Source organism: Phyllostomus hastatus, unplaced genomic scaffold (assembly GCF_019186645.2).
Source record: "Phyllostomus hastatus isolate PE091 unplaced genomic scaffold, TTU_PhHast_1.1 phas_contig_551, whole genome shotgun sequence".
Taxonomy (NCBI): Eukaryota; Metazoa; Chordata; class Mammalia; order Chiroptera; family Phyllostomidae; genus Phyllostomus; species Phyllostomus hastatus.
Window position 1 is genome coordinate 6444583 of NW_025333909.1, and position 25522 is coordinate 6470104.

Consider the following 25522-nt stretch of genomic DNA (forward strand, 5'->3'; position numbering starts at 1 on the left):
CTTGAAACATCTACTATACAAGGCCTGACCTCAAAGAACAGAACTCACTTCAGTGGAGCTCAGGTACCTGTCAAGTCCACACCTTGACTGTGTTACTCATAGAGGTGGTTGGGTGGTGCCCTGGCGTAGTCTGAATCTGTCCACTAGGTGTGCTAGCTGTGGGGCCTTCTGGGAGGTGCAGGCTAAAATCCCCCACCATCTATGTCCTGCTAAAGGCCACATGGAATGAACTATAAAGTGGTCTGTACATGGTTGCTACTTCTGTTGGGATTGGAGGTGCTCAGGAGAGGCCAACCTACAAACCAAGACTGGCTGCCTGTGTTGTTGAGCCTGGGAATGGTTAGCAAGATGTGTGGGGTATATAGAGGCCAGATACTATTTATTTGAAAGGTTTTTGAACAGCTGGCAGCATAAACCAAGACAAGCCATTTGTATGTAAAAGCCACAGGAAAGGGCTTGGGTGGGCCCTCAAGTTGGGTGCAAATAGGTCTTAGGGAGTCACCAGGGTGGGGTGAGGGGAATGGTGTTCATTAAGTTGATGGAGACTCAGATCTGTTGCCTCCCTGCTGCCTCTGTGGAGGGGAGTGTCAGAAAAGGAACAATGGCCTCTGCCAACACTTACATCTGGGAGAAAGCTGCCACTCCAGTCCTTGCCCCAAAGCCAGACAATTCAGTTCCTCCCTATATATCCCTAGTGCCTTTCAAACTGCTGTCTCAGCACTAGAGCTCAGAGTGAATAAGTCCAAGTAAGTCTTGCTCTTCAAGAGGAACACTTGAAGATCCTGTCCTCATTTTCACTCAGTCACAATATCCACAGATTTTTAGAGCCAGAAGTTATGGGGACTTCTCTCCCCAGTACCAGAACTGTGGGCTGGGGTCAGGGAGGTGGTGTAAGACTTGGATCCCTCATTCCTCAGCAGGCCCTCTGCAGCTGAGATATTCCTGTAAATTTTTAACCATCTCATATAGGTCTGGGAATAGACTATTCAGAGTATCTACCCCTCCTTTAAAGTTTCTTATTTACTAGTACCAGTGACCCTTCTGCCATCTTGTTTATCCTAAATAAAAAAATTTTCTTCCACTTGACTATTGTTAGTAATTGAATTAACAGTAAGTTTTAAAATATCTATTCCTCTTTCCTGCAGTGAATTATTGTTAAGAAATCCCACAAAGGGCTGGTGATTGTCTAGGAAATAGTCACAATAGCAGAAAGAGATCATTTATCTTAAACACAGGTATGCTAACATTGACTTCCATAATAGGGAAGTGTTTAAGGATGAGTTGGAATAATCAAAGTGAACTAGATTCTTCAGTACCTAATGCTTTAGTGAGGTACCTGAAAGTTAGAGACATTGTAATAGTGAGATGTCAAAAGATTTAAAAATCATGACCAAAGTCATGTTTTGCAATAATAAATATGAATGTAAGAATACTATGATGGAATTCTTTATTTTTGTCATCCCATATTAATATATCTGCATTATACCTAAGAAACATCAAATGTGAATATGGATGACCTTAACATGACTGAATTCTGAGACCACTGTTACATGGAAACACTGGAAGCAATGCAAAAATTGCTTGACATTTGGATATCATCATAATCATCAAAGATGTTTCTCTTTGTACTCAATACCCACATACATCATTTTATTACTTCAAGTAATGGAAAAAAATTGTACAAACAAAACCTAACTTCTCTTTTAAGTATTTTGGGGTATCTGTGTCAAGGATTAAATAAAGTTCCCAAAGGATCACAATTATAGTGTTCATCGGTGGGGTAATTATGCTTGTCCAATACAAATGGACAAGCATAATTAAAGACTGATACCATTCTTGGTGATTGGTAGCATGACATAGGAAAAGAGTAGAGAAGTTAGGGGACCTAAGTTTTGGCTCTGCTAGGAAATCCCCTTATAACTTTTGGTAAGTCACTCACTCCTATTTTTTGTCCAGCAGACACAATCTGCTGTCAGCATTAAGTGAGACAATGTGTTTGGAAAACAAAATCTTGTAAACTACAAAGCACTATCCACTTTAATAAACATATTGTCAATAATATAGTATCCAAATATCATTGAGAGAAATTAAAAATAAATAAATTAAAACATATTCTATCTTTTTGCATCAGAAGACAATATGGTTAAAATGGCAATACTCCTCAAATTCATCTATTTATTCAAAGTAATTTCTACCAAAATCCAAGATGCTTTTTTTTGCAATAATTGATATGATGACCCTGAAATTAATATTGGTAACATGAGAGAACCAGAATTCCTAAAACAATCTTTAAAAAGAAAAAAGTTGGAGGACTCACTTCACAATTTCAAAATTTACTGCAAAGTCACAATAATAAAGGCTGTAATACTGGCATAAAGATAGCCATATAGATCAATGGAATAGAACTGAAACACTAGGAGGAAACCCTTACATTTATGGTCAATTGATTAATACAGTTATCAAGGCCATTCAATAAGAAATATAATATTCTTTCAGACAACTGTACTTGAACAACAATAAAAAATTAATATTCTTTCCCCCAAAAAATGATGCTGGGAAAACTATATACCCATATGCAAAAGAATGAAGTTAAATCTTTACCCTACACCAGGGGTCCCCAGCCTCCCTCTTCTCCCTCCCTCTGCAGACACCACTCTGCCTCCTGTCTCCCTGCCTGCCTAGTCCATGGAAAAATTGTCTTCCATGAGACTGGTCTCTGGTGCCAAAAATATTGGGCACCAGTGTCCTACGGCACGCATAAAAATTAACTCAGAATAGATAAAAGGCCTAAATATAACAGCTAAAACTATAAAATTCTTAGAAGAAAAAATAGGAGTAATCTTGATCTCAGGTTATACAGCAGTTTCTTAGATAAGATACAAAAACAGAAGTAAAAGACTTCTGGCCAAGATGGAGGCATAGGTAGATGCACTGTGCCTCCTCACACAACCAAAAGAAGGACAAGAACACATTTAAAAACAAAAACAACCAGAACTGCCAGAAAATCAACTGTATGGAAGTCCAACAACCAAGGATTTAAAGAAGAAACTTTCACCCAGACTGGTAGAAGGGGCTGAGATGGGCAGCCTTGGCAGAGAAGATTTGCAGCAAGGTGGCAGCTGGAGGACTGGGGTGGGCAGCAGCTGGCAGACCGGCAAGGCAGCAGCTGGTGGAGCAGGTGGTCCCACCTTTGCATGTGGATAAACCTGAAGAAACAACTGGGGAGTGAGACAGACCAAACAACCCAGAGTTCCAGCACAGGGAAATAATGCCTCAACATCTCTGGCTGAAAAAAACCTGTGGGTGTTGTGGCTGCAGGGGAAACTCCCAGCATCACAGGAGAGTTCATTGGAGAGACCCACAGGGTCCTGGAATGTACACAAACCCACCCACCTGGGAATCAGCACCAGCAGGGCCCAGTTTGCTTGTGTGTACAGGGGGAAGCAACTGAATGCCAGTGAAGAGCTGAGCAAGAGGCACTGTTCCTTTTCAGGCCCCTCCCCCACATACAGCACTACAACACAGCAAAGATGGTTGCCCCATGCTGGCAAACACCTAAGGTTTTGTCCCTTACTATGTAACAGGTGCATAGAGAAAAAAAATGTAGCCCAAATGAAAGAACAGATCAAAGTTCCAGAAAAAATACAACTAAGCGATGAAGAGATAGCTAACCTATCATGTGCACAGTTCAAAACACTGGTAATTAGGATGCTCACAGAATTGGTTGAGTATGGTCGCAAAATTAAGGAAAAAGTGAAGGCTATGAAAAGTGAAATAAAGGAAAATGCACAGGGAACCAACAGTGACAAGAAGAAAACTGGGTCTCGATACAATGGTTTGGACCAGAAGGAAGAAATAAACATTCAACCAGAACAGAATGAAGAAACAAGAACTCAAAAAAAATGAAGAGAGACTTAGGAACCTCTGGGACAACTTTAAACATTCCAACATCTGAATCATAGGGGTGCCAGAAGGAGAAGAACAAGAGCAAGAAGTTGAAAACTTATTTGAAAAAACAATGAAGGAAAACTTCTCCAATCTGGCCAAAAAAAAAAATAGACTTCCAGGAAGTCCAAGAAGCTCAGAGAGTCCCAAAGAAGTTAGACCCAAGGAAGCACACACCAAGGCACAGCATAAGTATATTCCCCAAGATTAAAAATAAGGAGAGAATCTTAAAAGCAGCAAGAGAAAAAAAGAGAGTTACCTACAAAGAAGTGGCCATCAGACTGTCAGCTGATTTCTCCAAAGAAACCTTGCAGGCAAGAAGGGACTGGAGAGAAGTGTCCAAGCCTTGAAAGGCAAGGAGCCACATCCAAGATTATGCTATGCAGCAAAGCTGTCATTTAGAATGGAAGGGCAGATAAAGTACTTCCCAGACAAGGTCAAGTTAACGGAGTTCCTAATCACCAAACCCTTATTACATGAAACGTTAAAGGGACTTGTTTAAGGAAAAGATGATCAAAACTATGCACAGTAAAATGATAACAAATAACTATCAACAACTGAACCTAAAAAACAAAAACAAAAACAAACTAACCAAACAGCTAGAACAGGAACAGAATCCAAGAAATGGAGATCACATGGAGGGTTATCAGCAGGGAGGTGGAGGGGGGAGAATGGGGAGAAAGTTACAAGAAATATTATTATAGGGAATAAGAAGCATAAATGGTAGGTAGAAAATAGACAGGGGGAGGTTAAGAATAATATAAGAAATGAAGAAGCCAAAGAACTTATATGTATGACCCATGGACATGAACTAAGGGGGGTTGAATGCAGGTGAGAGGGGATGCAGGTCAGAGGGGAATAAAGGGGAGAAAAATGGGACAACTGTAATAGCATAAACAATAAAATATATATTCAAAAACAGAAGTAAAAAATAGAGAAATTAGACTTGATTGAAATTTAAATCTTTTGTGGCTTGAAAGGCACCATAAAGAAAGTCAACTGACAGTGACCAGAGGGGAGGGAATTTCAGGGGAAAAGGGGAAGGGTTTACAGGAACAAGTATAAATGACACATGGACAAAAACAAGGGGGGGGTGGAAATAGGAGGGAGGTGTGGAGGGCTGGGTGGGTGGGCGGGCTGGGATGGGAGTAAAGGACAGAAAACTGTACTTGAACAACAATTAAAATTTAAAAAAGGAAAGAAAGAAAGTCAAAAGACAATCTACAGAGTGAGAAAAATATTTGCAAAATTATGTCTGACATGGAGCTTGTATCCAGAAAATATACAGAACTATTACACTCAAGAATAAAAAGACAACTAAACTTATAAACATGGGAAAACATTTCTATAAGATCTCTTAGGAAAATATAAAAATGACCTATAAATGCATGAAAAGAGACTCAGAGTTATTAGTCAAAAGGGAAATGCAAATAAAAACCACACTGAAATATTACTTCACACAGACTAGGGTGACCTTAATAGATAGGGAATGACAAGTGTTGGTGAGAATGGAGAGACATCAGAACCTAATTACACTACTGGTGGTAATGTAAAATGGTACAGTCACTTTGGAAAATAGTTTAACACTTCTAGAAAGTTAAACATAGAGTGATGCAGAAATTTCACTTCTAGGTATATAAACAAAATACTTGAAAATGTATGTTTACCATAAAACTTGTACACAAATGCTCATAGCAAGGTTATTAATAATAGCCAAAGAGTAGAACCAACAAAAATGTCCATCAACTGATAAGTGGATAAACAAAATATGGTATGACCATACAAAGAAATATTACCCAGCCATCGAAGTGAATACAGTGCTGATGCATGGTAGAGAAGGGATTAAAACTTTATGTTAAGTGAGAGTAGTCAGTTACAAAATATGTCATGCTATATGATACCAATTATATGAAATATCCAGAACAGGCAAATGTATTGAAACAAGAAGTAGATTATGATTGCTAGCTGCAGGTTTTAGAAGGTAAAGGGAATTGACTGTGAATTGGTATGGAGTTTCTTTTGGGATGATGAAAATGTTCTAGAATTAGATAGTGATGATAGTTGCATCACCAAATGAATATACTAAAAACCACTTATTTATACCGTTTAAGCAATGAATTTAGTGCATATAAATTATTTATGAATATGTTAAAGATTAATGCACTAACGTATTTTTTAACAGAGCCAGTATGAGCAGCAGATGATACAACTTTACAAGGCAAAGTCACCGCAGTAGAAATAAATAAAAGGAGCATCCCTTTTCTGTGCTGGGTCTCACAATTACTGTAGTTTTATATTATTTTCCTAAATGATATTCTTGTCCATACTAGTAAATTGATATTTATATAAGAGGAGGTGAGGCTTTAGAACTGGGGTCAAAGAAATGTGGACATGTATTTATTTTAGCTCCTATTTCCTTGCTCCATTCACCCTATCCTTAATTATTAAATGATGTCATACATTTGCTAACAACCTAGTGCTGAGTGCATTCCCAGACTCAGTTTACATTCCATACACATGACAATGAGCCTCATTTACTGATAGTTGCATTTGACTTTCACTAAGATCTGAATTAACAAGCTTGCCTACCCTTTTTATTTGCTGGCCATAACCCTGAATAATGTCTAATCCTTTTCAGAATCATGAGTGTTTGCCCCCTTGATTATATTAGAAACATTTTACCTAGACATTGAGACCAATTCTGAACAAATGTAACTCCAAAAATATTATGTTGTCTCCCAGAGTAACTACTTAGGAGGCATAACATTCATTTGGATGCATAGATGGTATAAACTGTCTTATGACTTAAGAGACCTCATGTTTAAGAAAGCCAAGTCATCTTCCATCTTTTTTTCCTTTAATATAAAATGCTGGGAAGATGTACACCCCAATTCTTCAAAAGTTAATAAGCTAAAGTGTACAAAAGGAAGACATTTTCACAATCCCTTGGTCTAGAGATGACTATATAACAGTTATACCAGAAGTGTTCATTATTCATGGCAGCACCTACCAGACAAGTTGAGTATTCATCAGGTCAGTTACCCACAATTTCAGATGATAAGGGCAAGCAACAATTAGTTATCTGATGGAGAAAAAGATGTTGTGGCCTTATATTACCAAGACTGGTTTCAATTATTTACAGACTCCTCAATTCTCTGCATTCTTTTGGATAGATTTAGCCACAGGGGCATTGGAATTCAAATGTCATTCCTTGATTTGTTTTCAAAAGTAGCAATTGAAACACAAAATGGAAAGGACAGGAAACCAAGAAGTAATTGACATTCTTTCTCCTGATTACACTCAACTTCTTCAGGTAATACATATTTTCTTCTGTGCCACCAATCACAATTTTTCCTTAATACATTTTAAGAAGATTTCCATGTCAAGAGCATGACTCCATGAACGTATCCAACTTTAAAACCCATCAATACTTTGTCATATTTCTTTAACATATTCCCTAACCCTTTTTAAAAGCTGGAGTACTATTATTTTTTCTTTTTCTTTTTTTATTGTTGTTCAAGTACAGTGGTCTCCATTTTCCACCCACCAATCGCTCCCGCTCCACCCATACCCACCCTCAATCCTACCCCCATTTGGCTTTGTCCATGGGTCCTTTATACATGTTCCTTGATGACGCTTCCCCTTCTTTCCCCTGTTATCCCCCTCCCTCTGCCCTCTCAGTACTGTCAGTTTGTTCTTTATTTCCATGTTTCTAGTTCTATTTTGCTTGCTTGTTTGTTTTGTTGATTATGTTCCACTTATAGGTGAGAGCATGTGAACTTTGTGTTTCACTGCCTGGTTTATTTCACTTAGCATAAGGCTCTCCAGTTTCATCCATGCTGTCACGAAGGGTAGGAGCTCCTTCTTTCTCTCTGCTGTGTAGTATTACATTGTATAAATGTACCATCATGCTTTTTTTTCAGTTTCCTCATTTTTTGATCCACTCATTTACTGATGGGCACTTAGGTTGCTTCTAGCCCTTGGTATTATAAATTGTGCTGCTATGAACATTGGGGTGCATAGGTTCTTCTGAACTGGTGTTTCAGGATACTTACAGTATAATCCCAGCAGTGTGATCACTGGATCAAAAGGCAGTTCCATTTTTAGTTTTCTGAGAAAATTTCATGCTGTTTTCCACAGTGGCTGCATCAGTCTGCATTCCCACCAACAGTGCACTAGGGTTCCCTTTTCTCCACAGCCTCTCCAACACTTGTTTGTTGCTTTGTTTATGATGGCCATTCTGACTGATGTGAAGTGGTATCTCATTGTGGTTTTAATTTGCATCTTTCTGATGGCTAATGATGCTGAGCATCCGTTCATATGTCTCTAGGCCCTCTGTATGTCCTTCTTGGAGAAGTGTCTGTTGAGGTCCTCTGCTCATTTTTTAATTGGGTTGTTTGTCTTTCTCAAGTGGAGTTATGTGAGTTCTTAAAAGCTGGAGTACTTTTGAATGACTCCTAACATAATGTTAATTCTTTCCTACACATGTCAGTGAGGTTTTCAGAAAAGATAAATAAGGACACTTGCATTAAAATACCTTGTTCATACCTAAAAACTTAACAATATGTCATTATTTATAATCTAATATGAAGTCCCTACCCAAACTTCCTTGATTGTCTAAAAATACGTTTTTACTATTTGGCTGTTTGGATCAGGATTCAAACAAGTTCAACTCATGTTTAGAAATCATTTATCTTAAGTATATTTAATTACTTTTATTCTAAAATGCACTTCTCATAAAACCCCCACCCGATTTTGATTTTTATGAGTACTACAATTTTAACCATATGCTTTTCAGTTTAGGAATGTAACAGGTCAGTTTACATATTTTTTTTCTGAATTTAGGTTTATTTATTACTTAGGTTGGCCCACCATACATATGATTATTAATTGAACAGGTTCTTCTCCAGTGCATATTATAAGCCAGGCCTATTTTTGATGCTGGATATTCAGTTGTGAAAATGACAGATATAGTCCAGGCCCCTGTCATGTAATTTTCAGAAAATAAACAAACAAATAGTTATATAGTGTCACTTGTGATAAGTTACGTGGTACAAATTAAGGCATAGTAAGGGGATAGAGTGGAGTAGAATGAGGAAAGTATTTTATATAGGGTGATGATAAAACATCTTCATAAGTGACCACTTCTCTTGGTAGTAGAATATAAAATAACAGCCTAGCTGAAATGAAAGTTACCTTCAAAGTTCACATCATTTGATTTCTAGACAGTTTGATGACTTAGTATATGCTAGATGATTGATAAAATGTGCTTATCTCAATGATTTTACTGTCCAGGTATCTGTAAAGCTTTAATGGTGGTGTGAGCATCAAAATGTATAAATACATATACATACATTTTGAGAATATGCTTGACATAAATTGTAGAATGATCAAATCCAAATAATTTGGAAATATATATGAACTCAACTTAGTTTTCAAAATAACTTGTGGAATTGAGGATGGGAGTTTTATATTTAGGTTGTCTGAATTTCAAAACAGAATCTATTCTATATATATTCTTTACATATATTCTGCTTTGGTGCTTAGTGCAGGAAGTAGGTGAGAACACGCAATGAAGGTGATGAGAGGAAGTGACTTACATGGCTAAGGCATCTGGAAACTTCAGAAAACTTGATGTCAAATTGGTATGCAGTAGTTTACTTGAAAATGTATTTTTAAATCTCTTGTCTGGTTTCACAATCTACTATACAGAGATAGTGGTAGATAACAGAAAGAAATCAAGTACAGTATGCAAAATAAAAGGAAAACAGGTATCTGAGAAAGAACTGCCAATTTATGACTAGCTCCATCAAACTTTATATTTACTTATCAGAAGACATTGTATTTGATTATAATGTGTAGGAGTTTGGTTTTCTAATTCTTCAACATGCAAGTTTTCCAGTAAATTCAGTGTTATTAAAATATACATATGAACATTTTCATGATGTTAGTTCTTCCAATCCATGAAATGGTATATGCTTCCACTAATTTGTATCTTCTCAATTTCTTTCTTCAATATCCAATAGATTACCAAGTACAGGTATTTTACTTCTTTGGTTGAATTTATTCCTAGGTACTTTATTTTTGTTATTGTAGCAGTAAATGGGATTATTTTCTTGGTTTCTCTTTTTGATAGTTCAATATTGGTGTGTAAGAATGCCACCAATTTCTGAATATTAATTTTGTATCCTGCGACTTTGCCAAATTTATTCATTGGATCTAGTAGTTTTTGGTGGAGTCTTTAGGGTTTTCTTTGTACACTATCATGTCATCTGTGAATAATGACAGTTTTACTTTTCCTTTCCAATTTGGAGGGCTTTTATTTCTTCTTGTTGTTTGATCACTGTGGCTAGGAATTTCAGTACTATGTTGAATAAGAGTGACTGCTATCAGAGGGGAGGGTGATGGAAGGGGGACTGGATGAGAGAAGGAAAAGTATCAGCCAAAGAACATATATACATGACCCATGGACATGGACAAGAGTGTGGTGAGGGCCAGAGGGAAGGCGGGGGCTGTGGGCTGGGTGGAAGGGACCAAGAGCAAGAATTGGGGCATTTGTAGTAATGTCAACAATAAAAAGAAAATAAAACAAGAAATGAATAAAATTTTGAAAAGAAATACAAGGAGTGACCCAAAAACCCCAGAATTTTTTTATAAAAAATTGTATTTATTCTTATATGTTTAAATTTCAGTCACCTTGAAAGTACCCTCCATCTGATGCAATACACCTATTGAGACATTTTTCCACTGCTCAAAATGGTTTTTGAACTCATTGATTTTGATGTCTGTTAGTGCTTCTGCCATTTTTTGCTTCACTTCTTCCACATTGGCAAAATGTTTCCATTTGAGGACTTTTTCATCTGGGGAAACAAAAAGAAAAGTCACTTGGGGGGAGACCCAGTGAATAGGAAAGGTGGAGCATGGGGGTTTTGCCATTTTTGGTCATAAACTGCTGAACATACAGTGCAGTGTGGGCAGGTGTGCTCATAAATCACCCATCATGAAATGGACAAATGCATTGAAAGAGTCTTCCAAAAAAAATTACCTGAAGTCAAATGCAGCCTCTCATAACAACATGTGTTTCTACAGGTGATAACACTGATACTGATGAGTTCCTAGAACATTCACCCAGCAGGGGAAGCCTGTAGGACAAGGGGTCCTACAGAAGACAATTCCAGTTGTTTGGGGGGATACTCCATCATATATATAAAACTCCACCGGTAGAAAATTTCAAATATTAAACATTTGAGTAGGTTAAATACTACAGAGCAGCCATCATATCGTAGTGTTACAGAACAAACAAGGGGGGCCTGGGATGATATGCTGTTACTGAAAGAAACCCCCAGGTCCATTATGTCCGCCATCTATAGGGAAGATGTCTCTCAATGCCAGAGATTTGTGAAAAGGAAAGGAAATGTTTATTTAATGCTATACAAACTTAAAGTAGTGACCTAATGTCTTCATCAAAATCCCAAAGTCCCTTAAAACACCCACAAACAGACACAGTCCTTCCTTCCCCCTTTGCCTAGTCCAGAATACCATACCTCAGGAAAGGAAATAGAAGTCTGTAACTCAGGCAACCCCTGGTTCTTCTCAGTAATCCATTTCAACTGGGAGACCTCCCTGGGTTCCCGGCACCCTCAGCTGTGTCGCCGGGATCTCTGCTAAAGCCAGGTGGTGGTCCCCCCCTACTAAAGCCGCAGGGGTCCCCACTCTGGCAAAGGCACGTGGTCTTCTTTCCACCATTCCAGCCACGTGGTCCTCTCTCCCAGGGCCACGGGAGTCCTCACTCAGCCAAAACTTCGTGGTTCTCCCCACAAAGCTGCGGGGAGGGGGGTCGCCACTCTGCCAAAGCCGAGTGGTGATTCTCTGCTAAAGCTGCATGGTGATTCTCTCTCTCAGGGCTGCGAGAGTCCCCACTCTGCTAAAGACGCATGGTTCTCTCCCTACCCAGTGGCTGCTGCGTCTAGGTTTTTAAATCCCCGCACCAGTCTTCCTCTGCAGTCCCATTTCTGACTCCTCCTACAATCGGCCTCACAGGCCAGAACTCTCAAAGTCTTCCAGCTTTACTGGACTAACATCATGAGTCTGGGCAGGTGCGGCCCCATGTCATGGAGCCAATGTTCTCCGAGCTCCCACGCAGGCACTGTAACTCGGGGGACCTGCCCCCAAGTCACATCTTGCGGGGATCCCTTTCCATCCCCCTGGCCCAGAGCATGGCCATAGCTATTTAGTATATCTAAGTGACCAGCCGAAGGCTATAGGTATGTTAAATGACCATGCCATGGATTAGCTGCAAAGCTGCCCTGCATGTTCTTGCTCTGTGTGCCCCTTCCCCCAACTCACACCTGTGGGGGAAGGGGTGAAGACATCTTAAAATCTCCTGGACACCTTGAGTTCTGGACCCCATTTCAAATGCCCATTTGGGGTCCCCCCTCTTGGCTGCTCCCTGTAACAATATGGTTTGTCAATACATTCTAAAGAAGGAAAATAAATATTTCAGTAGGAGATTGCAGCTCCAAGTGTATTTCCCTTTTGGGGAAATTATCATATTTCTGAGTCAGGATGAAAACGGGATGAGAGGAAGGGACATTTGCCCAATTTTACTTATAGGTCATTCCAAATAGATGAATTATATAAAAATTAACATAAGTAAAATAAGCTAAATTTTACTCTCTCAGCCCTTCTCTTATCTCTATGAAATAAACTACAGTTATGCACTGCATAGCTACATTTTGGTCAATGACACCTCATTTATGATGGCAGTTCCACAAAGTTATAATGAAGGGGAAAAATTCCTATTGCCTATTGATGTTATAGTCATTACTCACATGTTTGCGGTGAGGCTGGTGTAAACAAATGTACTGTGCTGCCAGTTGTATACAAGTATGGTATATACAATTATGCATAGTATATAATAACAATGAGAAAAAATAACTGTTGCTGGTTTATGCATTTACTTTACTACACTTTCTACATATAAAAAGTTTATTGTAAAAGAGTTTGCTATGATACATCAGCAGCAGCCTCATACATCCTTTGTTTACCATGTCTTTGCTGCATTACTTCATCTTTTGCTTGATATAATCTTGTGTTGTTTTATAACTGTAGTGTGGCCTAAGTGTGCAGTGTTTGTAAAATCTACAGTCGTGTCCAGTATGCCCTAGGCCTTCACCCTCACTCACCACTCGCTCACTGACTCAACCAGAGCTACTTCCAGTCCTGCAAGCTCCATTAATTGTAAAGTACCTTATACAGGTGTACCATTTTTATCTTTTATAGTATCAGGGTGTAGGAGGGTGCAGCCAGAGGGTCCCCAAAAGAAGGATTTGTAATGGGGTCCAGAACTCAAGGTGTCCAGGAAATATTAGAAATATATATAAGATGTCCTCACCCTCCACCACAGGTGTGAGTTGGGGGAAGGAACACACGGAGCAGGGCCATTGAGAGATGTTTTGCATTGCAACTAACCTTTGCAGCTAACCTCTGGTGTGGTCATTTAACATATCTATAACCTTTAACTGGTTGCATAGATATGTTAAATAGCTGTGGCCGTGCTCTGAGCCTGGGGGATGGAAGGAACTTCCCCCCAAGATGTAACTGGGAGGCAACTCCCCCTAGTTACAGCACCTGCAAGAGAACTTGGAGGTGATTGGCTCCACGACATGGGGCCACTCCTGCGCAGATGCATGATGGAGCCCAGTGAAGCTGAAAGGATATTTAAACCCAGACTTGGTGTCCATTGAGGAAAAAACCATGCAGTTTTGGCTGAGTGAAGACTCCTGCAGCCATGTAAGGAAAGGGAGCCACGATCCTGCAGTCATGTAAGGAGAACCACACACTTTCGGCACAGCCCCCCCCCCCAGCCCCCGCACCGCCCCGCAGCCAGGAGAAGAATCACCACGCAGCTTCAGCAGAGAACCACCACGCGGCTTTAGTTGGAGATCCCGGCAACACAGCTGATGGTGCCGGGAACAGAGGAGGGCCTACCAGCTGAGACAGATTACTGGGAAGAACCGGGAGCTGCCTGAGCCATGGACTTCTATTTCTTTCCTGAGATACGGTACCCCAGGCTGGGCAAAGGGGGGAAGGAAGGACTGTGTCTGTTTGTGGGTGTTTTAAGGGACTTTAGGATTTTGACAAAGACATTAAGTCATTACTCTTAAGTCTGTGTAACTTGAATAAAGAATTCCTTTCCTTTTCACCAATCTCTAACATGGAGAGCTCTAATTCTCTGGTGAAGGGAAAGGTGAAGCTAGTACAGGGAGACCCCAGGAGAGGGAGTGGTAGCTTTAAAATAATACAAGTACTTGTACAGGCGCAGTAAAAGCCCACTAAAACTAGCCAGGAAGGATCTGCCCTATAAGAATAGAGTCCCTCCAGCCCATGAGGTCAATCTCTGCTTGGAGTTGGCCTGCTCCCATGTTCTCTTCTATAAACTCCGGGTGTTTGGTTCAATTTTTTGTCGCGATCACTAAGAACCTAGTTACCTGCGCCCACCTGTGACAAGGGGTGTCAAACTCACTTTCACCGGGGTCCACATCAGCCTTGCGGTTGCCTTAAAAGGGCCGAATGTAATTTTAGAACTGTATAAATGTAAGTACTCTTGAACAGTTAAGCAAGAGCTTGGAGTAGAAACAAGGTGCCGGGCAAAACAAGGTGGAGGGCTAGATGTGGCTCACGGGCCTTGTGTTTGCCACCTGTGCTCTAAAATCCCCTCTAGGTTGGCAATCAGCTGTTGACTGAGCTAGGGATACTAGGTCATCTCCTTTCCATTTCCTTTCCCACAACTTATCTTTCCCCTCTTTTCCAAAATGAAAACAGTTAGTTAGTGTTAGTGGTAGTGAAGAACATAAAAAAATTTCTCTCAGGTGAACTACATACTGAGCTAACATCAAAGGCATCCTAGAGTCTTTTAGTTATTCAGTTGTAATTGACCTTCAGACACTGGCATCATTATAAATTTATAGAAACCATGTATAAGTGTGCATGCTTAAAGCCATAATTTGCTTACCAAGGTTAAAACTTCCCTAAAATAGATGGCTTCTATAAAATCCTTTATTAGTAATACTTAAAGCTAATAATGAAAAATAATACTAACACTGGTGGTAAATTTAACATTATCCAAAGTAATTGTTTCAGTTAATTACAAGTTTTTAAATAAGACCCAAGATTGTCTCCACATATTTCTCTAAATAAAAAAAAAATACAACTTGAAGATAGGCCATGCATTCAAATGTTTTTTTATTATTATTTTTTAATCATTGTTCATATACAGTTCTCCTTTTTACTCCCAATCCAACATTCAAATGTTAATTCCAATACAGCTTTTCTCATTATCCAAACTTGTTTTTCACACATGTCGTTCATTTTTCTCACTCTAAGTGAGTTAAAATCAAACTGTTATGTTATTATACTTATGGAGGAGAAAGGAAATTGAACAGCCTATACGGTTTTAAAAGCAAGAGTTAGAATCTGAAGTGAGCTAATGGAAAGAGAAATACACACTCAGACTAGCTATTTACTGAAGTTGAGAAGTATTTTAAAAGCTTTCAAAAGTTGGGGGGTGGGGAGAGCACTAAGAATATTAACAATTATTGATCACCGTAATCTTACATCAAACTCTGGGGAAGTTTCCAATATATTAACAATATATTAGTAATGTATTTTTCTCTTTTAGCGTGAAGGGAGGTGACCAGATATAATAGATTGGCTAGAATTCTCATTTTTTTGTTGTAGTTGGCTGTCCTTTTATAATACTTGGAATTTGCAACCCACAGCTGAACGGATGCTGGCAGGAGCTTGAAGAATTGATCCAAGAGAGAATTTGGGATGAACAGTCACTTGGGACAGGAAGATGACTGATTCACTGACTGATTTACTAAGTTACATATGTGTATATATAATTTAGCAAGTTATTCTTTCATACGAAAGTTATGTGTGTGTGTGTGAAAGAATGAATAAACAAGAATCAAAGGGCTGGAGACATAAGCAAAGAGGAAGGATGGTAGTTTGAAAATGAGTTAAATGTAGTATTTAAATTTAGGATTTCTATTTCTAAATGATTTCTGATCCCTTTCCTTTTTCAGTTCTCAGTTTTCTTATTTGTAAAACAAAATGGAAGAAATTATTTCTAAGCAAACTTCCACTTTTAAAACATTGATGATTCAAACTTTTAGGTTTGCAGCAAAAACATCCTAGGTTCAGAGCAGTAGTTATAAATCAAGGATTATTCAGAAGACATTTGGAAACGTCTGGAGATATATATGGCTGTCACAATGGAGAAATAGGTACCATGGGCATATAGTAAGTAGAGTCCAGAGATGCTGCTAAACATGCTGCAATGCATAGGACATCCCCTACAACAGAGAATTATCTAACTCCAAATGTCAGTAGTGCCTACGTGGAGAACCCTGGCTTAGTATCTTGACAAATGAATTCATTCAACATTTACTCTCCCCCATTTTAACATATCCTGACTAGGGGGATGATGTTTATATACTTAGGTGCTCCCAAAATAAGTCCATAGTCCAGTATCTCAACATATACCTGGGTCATTTAACTGGTTTTCACCAAATCAGAAATCTCAGCTCTTTAAAGTCTGGTTTCTAATAAAAGAGATACGGCACTATTATTGTGTCTCCCGAGTCAGAGTCCATGAAAATACATACCTAACTTCATGGAAATCCCTAAAAATCTATAGAGCTCCACACACTTCCAACTATCTATTATAATCCCTTCAGTAAACATGTTTACAGAGCCGTTTTATCAACTGTGTCTCCAAACTAAGCAGCCAAGCTTTTTTTTCCTGCCATTTTTATTATCATCATTCTTGTTTGGACCTGTCTTTCTTTCTTTCCCTATGTGTCTTAAAACAATGACTTGTTTTTATTTTTTTGTTTGTTTCTTTATTTTGTTCATTAGAATCCACATATAAGTGAAATCATACTGTATTTGTCTTTCTCTGACTGGCTTATTTCACTTAGCTTAATAGAGATACAGAGAACAAAGACTTTGCTTTTCTCTCTCCCAAAAATTATGGGCTTGTCTAGCCAAACACCTAGTTGAGGAAGTGTTAACCAATGGAATTGCAATACTTTTACTTACAAATAGTGTATATACCTAATATTCATTGTCTGCTTCCATTCATTAATTGATACTCATTGCCAAAGTACAGGGCATAATATGCTTTAGAATCCTTAGATTCTTTCACATTTCCAATATCAGGGTGAAAGCATTGTTAATGTCATCAAATTCATCTCCCCTACCTGGTTCTCTCACCTGCTAACTGTTATAATGTTCTCCACTATCTTTGCCAGATGATGGTACTGGGGTGGTGTAGGATGACTGATGACTCTGGAACATACCCACAGTTTAAGTTATTTTTTCCCACATTTCTGTTGTCTCCAGAGCTGTTTCAGGTTCCAGAGTACTTAAAAATAAGATTTTTAGGAAAAGTCAGGACACTGTGAATAGTCACATAAATTTGCTCCCACTTTCTCTACATATTTTGAAGAATCTGTTTATCTTTGTTAATGCAAAAGCCCCCAATTTGAGTCTCCAACCTATATACCTCTGAGAGTCTTAGATCCTGAAAGTGTTCAGGTAGTGGACATCTGGGAGTCATGCAAGATTCCAAAATTACACATATTTCTGCCATCCTTTACATATAATTAAGTGACACTGGTATCAAGATTATAGACTAGCAGCAGCAGTTCATGGGTAATTATCATTTTAGGAAGTGTAAACAGGTGTTTGGGATTGAGCCAGGACTGAAACTTACAAACTTAATGTACTTAGAGGGCATACTTATCTTTTCAATTATTAGCATATTTCAGGATCATCTATAACTGGATCAAATGAAAATTTGTTAAAATCATAACAACACAGAGCGATTTTATTTTTTTATAATGATATTAAAAGAAACTCTTAAAGATGTCAACAGGATTATGGTTCTACTATAGAGACAATCCTGGAAATGTACCCTTTATTAATATAAATTCTTGATGAATAAAAGCCTATTCATCATGAGACCTTGTATATTATACATTTTTAAATCTGTTAGATTATGTACAGAGGCTGATTTTTCTACATCAAAATGTAAACTTTCAACTTTTAAATTATATTGGTTTGGACTATATGCCTTAGATTTTTCTTGGAAAGAATCTGCTTTAGGGCTTCTAATTATATAGAATATGAGATATTGATACTTGAAGGAACCACAAGAAATTATCTGGTCCACCCTACTGCATTCAAGCAGATGAGGTTTCAGAAAGAGGTCAGTTCTGATTGGTCTTGAGGGTTTAACTTTAGATCACAAAAATGATTAAATAAACAATCATATATGGACATTAATTATATATTAAGAAGTTTTAAATGTATTTTGTGCTATAGGTATCAATCAGTGCTCAAGTTGTCTTATTTAGTCTTTGCAATAGACTTGTGATAAAGATACAAATATTTTTTTTAATTTTCACATGAGGAAAACGAAGGTTGGAGAGGTTAGGCACTTAATACAAAAAATCATATATCTTCAGAATCAACATTCAAACCTAGGTCTGCTTCCAAATCTAATTTCACTACACCAGGTCTTAACTTTTGCTTCCTAATTCAGAATGACCAAATACTTTATCATTCTGAATTCTAGAGAAGGGTAAATTTAATTGCAAAACTGAACTAGTTTCCATGGGCATTCTGTAAAGTCAGTTGAGCAATCAAAGCATTAATGATAGGTTCTATTGCTCTAAGAGAACTTCCTAGACCCAATTTAAATTGAAAGGTTTGGCTGGAGCAACTCCTTATGATGATTCTATTTTAATAGTATGAATGAATTCTAAAGTAGCTCTCATAATTTCTATTTCCATCATTCTTGGCCAAGTCCATATCATCTTACCTTTTGATCATAGCACTAGCCTCCAATTCTCTCTTCCAGTTTACTTTATAAAACACTGTCAGCTTTATCTTATCTAAAAGTCTTTTTAATTATGTAATTGCTCTGCCCCAAATTCTTTAATGTTACTGTTACCCAGTTTTATAAGATAAACCATGCCAGCCTTTGCTCCTACTATCTGGCTTACTCCTCATTCTAATTTTACTGTCTTCTGTTTCTAAATATGAAATCTGCAGTTTAGCTTGGTTGATATATTCTCTGTCACTAAGTCATCATGTATACCAGGTCTGTCCGGAAAAAGTCCAGCCATTGTTAATATAACAAGAATGGTTTGTGTGACATCAGTGTAACCTGGCAGCCAAGAAGAGTGGACTGGAATGTTCATGTGTGAACAATGACATCTTCACTGTACTAGTCAGTGAGTATGGTAGACACCTTTGAGTGTGCATGTGTACTGTGTGGCTGTTGCATCAAAATGACTGAGTGAATAGAGCAATGAACTTGCGTCCAATTTTACGTTAAGCTTGTACATTCCTCTGCAGAAACTATTCGGATGATTCAGAAAGCCCCAGCTATGGGTAACTGGTGATTGGCAGCTTTGTCATGACAACATGCCTGCTCATGCATTATGTCTTACGCAGTTATTTTGTGAAACATCTCATCACTCAGGTGACTCAGTCTCCCTACAGCCCAGATTTGGTGCCCTGTGACTTCTGACTTTTTCCCAAAACTAAAATCACCTTTAAAAAGGAAGAGATTTCAGACTGTTGATGAGATTCAGAAAAATACAAACAGGGCAGCTGATGGCGATTCCAACAAAGAATTTTGCAGCATGTTTTGAACAGTGGAAGAGACACTGGGAGAACAGTATGAGGTCCCGAGGTGTTACTTTCAAGGGGACTGAGGCATCATTGTCCTATGTACAATATTTCTTGTATCTTCTTCAATAAATGTGTCTATTTTCCATAGCATGTGACTGGATATTTTCTGGATGAACCTTACCAATCTCTCTTTAAAGATTTGTTTATACTCATCTGGTTAACTGAAAGGTTCAGTTCTTTTCTTTCTCATCATCCACTTTATATATGCCCTTTTAATCTTTCCACTCATCTTCTCCACCTAAATCCAATAGCTTTTACTATCTGTTTGGTACTTTCTATAACATGACTTGTTTGCACAGTTACTTAACCTTCCTTGGCTCTGTGTTTGTTCTCTCCCAGCTAGGCAAAAGCTTCTCCCACACAGAGATAGTGGCTTGTTTCTTTACACTTATTTCCCAAAGCATAGTTGCCTTGAACATAGTAGACACTGTACAAATATTTGTTGAATGAAATAAATACATTAATAAACTCAACAAGAAGATGGCATTTTAGCATAGAAGACTTAGTATTTCCAAAGTTTCTAATCTATAAGATAATGAAATAGTCCAACACACTTAAAAAGAACATAGAGCACACAGTAATGCACAATAAAACTGGACCAGATAGTTCTGGAAAGTAACTATTTTCTCTGGCTTCCTATACATAATGTTTTTGGAACTCACTGTATATGTTGTAATGATTCCAATGTTAATTTATAAGAGTGACACAAGAAGGAGAATATCAGCATATCAATTTATAATTGCTTCAGCCTCTCATGTCCTTCATATGAATGTGATATAGGTTTGAAATATTTATTTAATTCGTCATATCCCTGTATGGAATCCCCAAAACTTTGGCTTTTGTTCTCATAACTCTTACAAAAGGAACTGCTGCAGACCTCTATAGTGGGTTGGTTGAAATATGTGGAATACATATCCAAATTTTTTGCCAACTTTTACCTAAAGTTGAAACCATTTGCTTGAATTTGTATGTGTATAATATTTCACATAGAATATATTTCACTTGGGAAATATCTGCTTTTAAAGTTTTTGGAACATTTTTCCATTTTGAATTTCTGTTTGGCTTGGTCGTCACTTCTCCCATCCCTCCTTTTAATTAACATTCTCTCTTTGAGGAACTGTGGCCAATAGTTTAGATCCTCAAAGGTACTGTCTCATAAGTTTATGGAAAGGATGATTTGTGTATATTTGTTTGCATAAAATTGCTCAGATTTCATTGAGACATGCAAAGTTTGGTTTATTCTGTATGTGTGCTTATGTGTGTGTGAGTGAGAGAATAATAACCAATGGAGTACATATATTTATGATTAATATAACAATTGAAGTTTAATTATTTTAGGTAAAGACACTTAAAAAACAAGTTAAATGTTAAGGATTGTACTGATGAAGAAATGAAAAAAAAAACTCTCAAATGTCATCAGTTTCCTTAAGACAACCTGTTTCACAAAAGGTGTTCCTGTCCACTCTGAAATACCTGCCTGTTAAAGTGACAGTTGCAAGCATGTTCTTGTTAACTTTTTTTCCTCATCCAACAAATCAAGAGGGCTAAACTGTTTTAGAAAACAACGAAACCATTTTCTGAGCTCCAAATTGAGGAAAGAATATGGAATGACTTAATATTTAGCCAATTCTAATGTTCAGTTAAACTGTGTTTTACAAAATAAACACACCTGTGGCAAAATAAATTACCTTTTCAAAAAGTTTAAAAACAACTATTTTTTTATCAAAGACTTTTAATAAATTTATTCTTGTATTTGATCTTCACATGCCCCCTTGTGGTAAACCATGAGAAACTCGAAAGACTTGAAAATTAGAATGGTTTATTTTTACATCCATTTAGATCTAAACAATCTTTTAAAATTTTCCTCAAGTACTTTTATAAATAGATGATCATATTATAGAAATCAGTACCATAAGAAATCTTTGGTTCATCTAGAAATAAACTTTCACTTTCCCACTATTTTGAAGGAAGAGTATATACTCATAACAACACTAGAATAATTGAATTTTGCACAACAAATTGTGGTATGCAAATAGAGATATTTAATAAGACACACTGATATTTTCCTTGCATCTTTCATAAGTTAAATTAAAATTGGAATAATTGCAACATAAATAGTGAGCTCCCAGTTCATTGTGTATAGGATGCCAGAGAAAATAGTTACATTTTCCAAAATGAAATACCAATCCAAAGCTTGTTCTAAGGGCTGCACTGAAGATTTATTAGGGAAAACCTTTGTACAAATAGTATTGATTGAGCAGATTATGAGCCTGGGGAGAGAAGCTGGACATGCGAGTGCACCATAGTATGAAGTACAGTCCATTATATAAAATGCAGTTACCATGTGTGTGAAATAAATGTTCTTTAGGCTCTGTCAGTTGTATAGACCCCTAGATTAAGCCATGTGTGGGAATCAATAGAAACAGATATCTGGTCCCTACCAAACTGCTAATTTTTACAATAGCTTCAAGCACAGATAATAATGTAAGAGTATGGTGGAATACAAAGATCTGGTGCTGCTCTGCTAAATGCTTTCTCAGATACAGTTACCAGATTTAGCAAATAATAGAGGAAGCGTGGTTAAATTGGGATATCAGATAAACCATGACTGATTTTTATAAAATGATTTCCCATAAAGTATTTATTACAAATACCAGTCAGTGATAAACTTGTCAACAAATTACAAAGAATAACATTTCTGGATAATACAATGAGTTTTTCATAAAAGTAGCTTTATTCCATATTTTATTTCTAAAGTTATGTCTGCCTCACATGTTTTGTTTGCATGAAAAGCATACACTTTATTTTATGAAGTAATGGTGACAATAGTATATTGTGTTGTTTTAAATTGCCAAAATTAAGTCACTTCATGTTTATTTTTAATATTTTAGATTGTTATCTATTTATGTATATATACATATATAAATTTCTTTTAACTGTTATTTATTTTATTATATAAACATGTTATTTTTATCTGTGGACTAGATCATTTTGTTTCTAATTTTACCATTAAAACGATGCTGACTTCAGCATTCTTATACATGTATCATTATATACAGTGCATTTATATAAAATATATGCCTACATTGTAATTGCAAGATTGTTAAGGTCTGCACATTTCCAATTTTATTCAGTTCTAACAAACTGCTTTCCAAACTGGTTGTGTAAATTTTAACTCCATTGGCAATGTATAAAAGTGCTGTTTACCTCAAATGTTCACTGTATTTGACATCTTCAGACTTTTTGTCAGCTTTATTGAGATATAATTGACATATATCATTGTTTAAAATGTACAATGTGTTGTCATGGTAAAAATATCATAATCTGATATAGCCCCTCCTTTCCCACAAATCTGTGATCCCCATTAGCATTCTTTGTGGCATTCTTATGCTCTGAACTAGCATATTATACCACCCATTCCTGCTATGGCTTCTCAAAGTTCATTCTATAGTGACCACCTTGGGCCTTCCTTCTGTGGCCAACACTCTCCTTATTAGCCAGAGCTCTTTAGTTCTTTAACGTCACATTCCCAAATCAAATTAACTAATTTTCACCAAAGAATCGCTGCATGGTTAAGGATTCAAAGAGCTATCCTGCTCAGTTTACATTTTAATAGTTTTTGTCAAGATGATAGACGAATACCCCAAGAAAGATTACCTTGAGTGGTGGGTGTGATTATGCAAGAGGTTGTTCAGAGTGGCACACATCATACCACAAATGTGTCATGATGAGTCAGTTTACTTGGAGATTAAAGTGATTCTGATTAAATTAGTTCGGATTTGGGTTTAACTAAATGTTACTTGAGAACTCAGAAAAATGCATGAATATGTTTCTTAGCTTATTCAAGATAGCCTGGTGGCCATGCTAGAACTTTTGCTGAATATCCAGGACTTTGGAGTCATCCTTCTCAACAACAATTTCCAGTCAGAACTGCAGATGGCAATGTGGGTGGAAACAAAGAAGCCAATTCTGTTACATAGTCTAGGATATACAGTTGACCCTTGAACAACATGAGTTTGAACTGCATGGCTCCACTTAAATGCAATTATTTAAAAAATAATACAATGAATGTATTTTCTCTTCCTAATGATTTTTAAATAATATTTTCCTTTTTCTATGTTACTTTATTGTAAGAATACAATATATAATATATATGTACAAAATATGTGTTAATCCACTGTTTGTGTTATTAGTAAGGCTTCTGATCCACAACAATTAGTAAAGTTTTGGGGGAGTCAAAAGTTATGCACAGTGTCTCAACTGTGTTGAGGTAGGGGGTTCATGCCTCAGCCCCCACCTTGCTCAAGGGATAACTGTACTCTGAAAGGTAGGTACATTGTTCCTTTTGTTATACTAAATCATTGATATCAGATGTGTTATTTTTAAGTTTTCCATAATTACAATTTTATTATGCCTTCAATTTTCTAGTTTTTGTGTTATGGTAACTTGATTTCTCATGTGTGACCTTATGATAGTTGATCCTAATAATGATTTGTAGTCTATACATACTTAATTTGTTTTATACTTCCTAAATGTCTCCTAAAAATGCCAAAGACAAAAATGTAGCTACATCTGGGAAATTGCTCACAGAAACACAGTTTGAACTTTGCCATCCAGGATCATCTCATGTGTGAAAAATATAGTTTTCTGGTACATAATACTTGCTTAATAAATGTGATTGAAAACTTGAATGACTTCATGACTAGGTTCATTTCAAATTTGCAAGTTAGTGTCTTCCTCTGGAAATCTATCAGATCACTGTGCTTATTTGCAAAAGAACCAGAATGAGTCTCTGATTAGATGTTGATGGAGAGGTTCTAAGAATAACATTACCCCCTAACTCTTCATTTTATTGCAGTTTCCAAGCAGGCTAAAAAATAAAATATTACTGCCCTGGCCAGGAGGGTCGTTGGAGCATCGTCCCATTCATGAAAAGGTTGCAAGTTTGATTCCCATTCAGGACACCCATCTAGGTTGTGGGTTTGTTTCCAGGTCAGGGAGTGTAAGGGAGGCAACTGATATATGTTTCTCACATCAATGTTTCTTTCTTCCTCCCTCTCCACCCATCTCTAAAATCAATAAACATATCATTGGGTGAGGATTCAACAAAAAAAAGAAAAAGAAAATATTCTTCCAAAAGAAGTGCACATTTATCACATGAAGTGGCATGGAGAGCCAAAAGTTTCCGTTTCTCCTCCAAGCAATTATGGAGTGTGCTTGGAAATATGACTATAAATTTAGCTGAATGGGGTTTTTTCTCCATAAGCAAAAGGTCCAGCCTGAATAAGTTGATCAATAAAGGAGGTAGTAGCTTTTAAAACATAGTGGCTACATTAATGTGGTCTGCACAATTACCTGTCACCTGGGGACAATTTATTCAGAAAAAATTACTTGCATTACTAAAACTATTGTTCCTGCTTAAGTTTCACCCCAACAGTATACAGAGGTTTATTATTTACTGCAGATTTCTTCCTTTTGGAACTAAACACAGAGACACTATATGCTAGTTTTTCTTTTTCTTCGTGGCTCCTGGAAACATATCAAAGAGAAAAATTTACAAGTCTGAGAACCAACAGAAGTTTAGCTTACTTAGCATGTGAAGAAACATGACAACTTTTGGGGTTTGGAGTTGTAACAACTTGAAACTGGTGAAAATGTTAAAATGCTGCTCCTTACCCCTTACTCCTCTTTTTGTGTCTCCTGTGAGCGGCATTCTTTAGTCACTAATTCATGCAGTATGGTTTGCAAGAAACTTTAAAGCAATATTTTCCCTGCTGCTATTCCTTACATTTTCATTTGTGGCCTA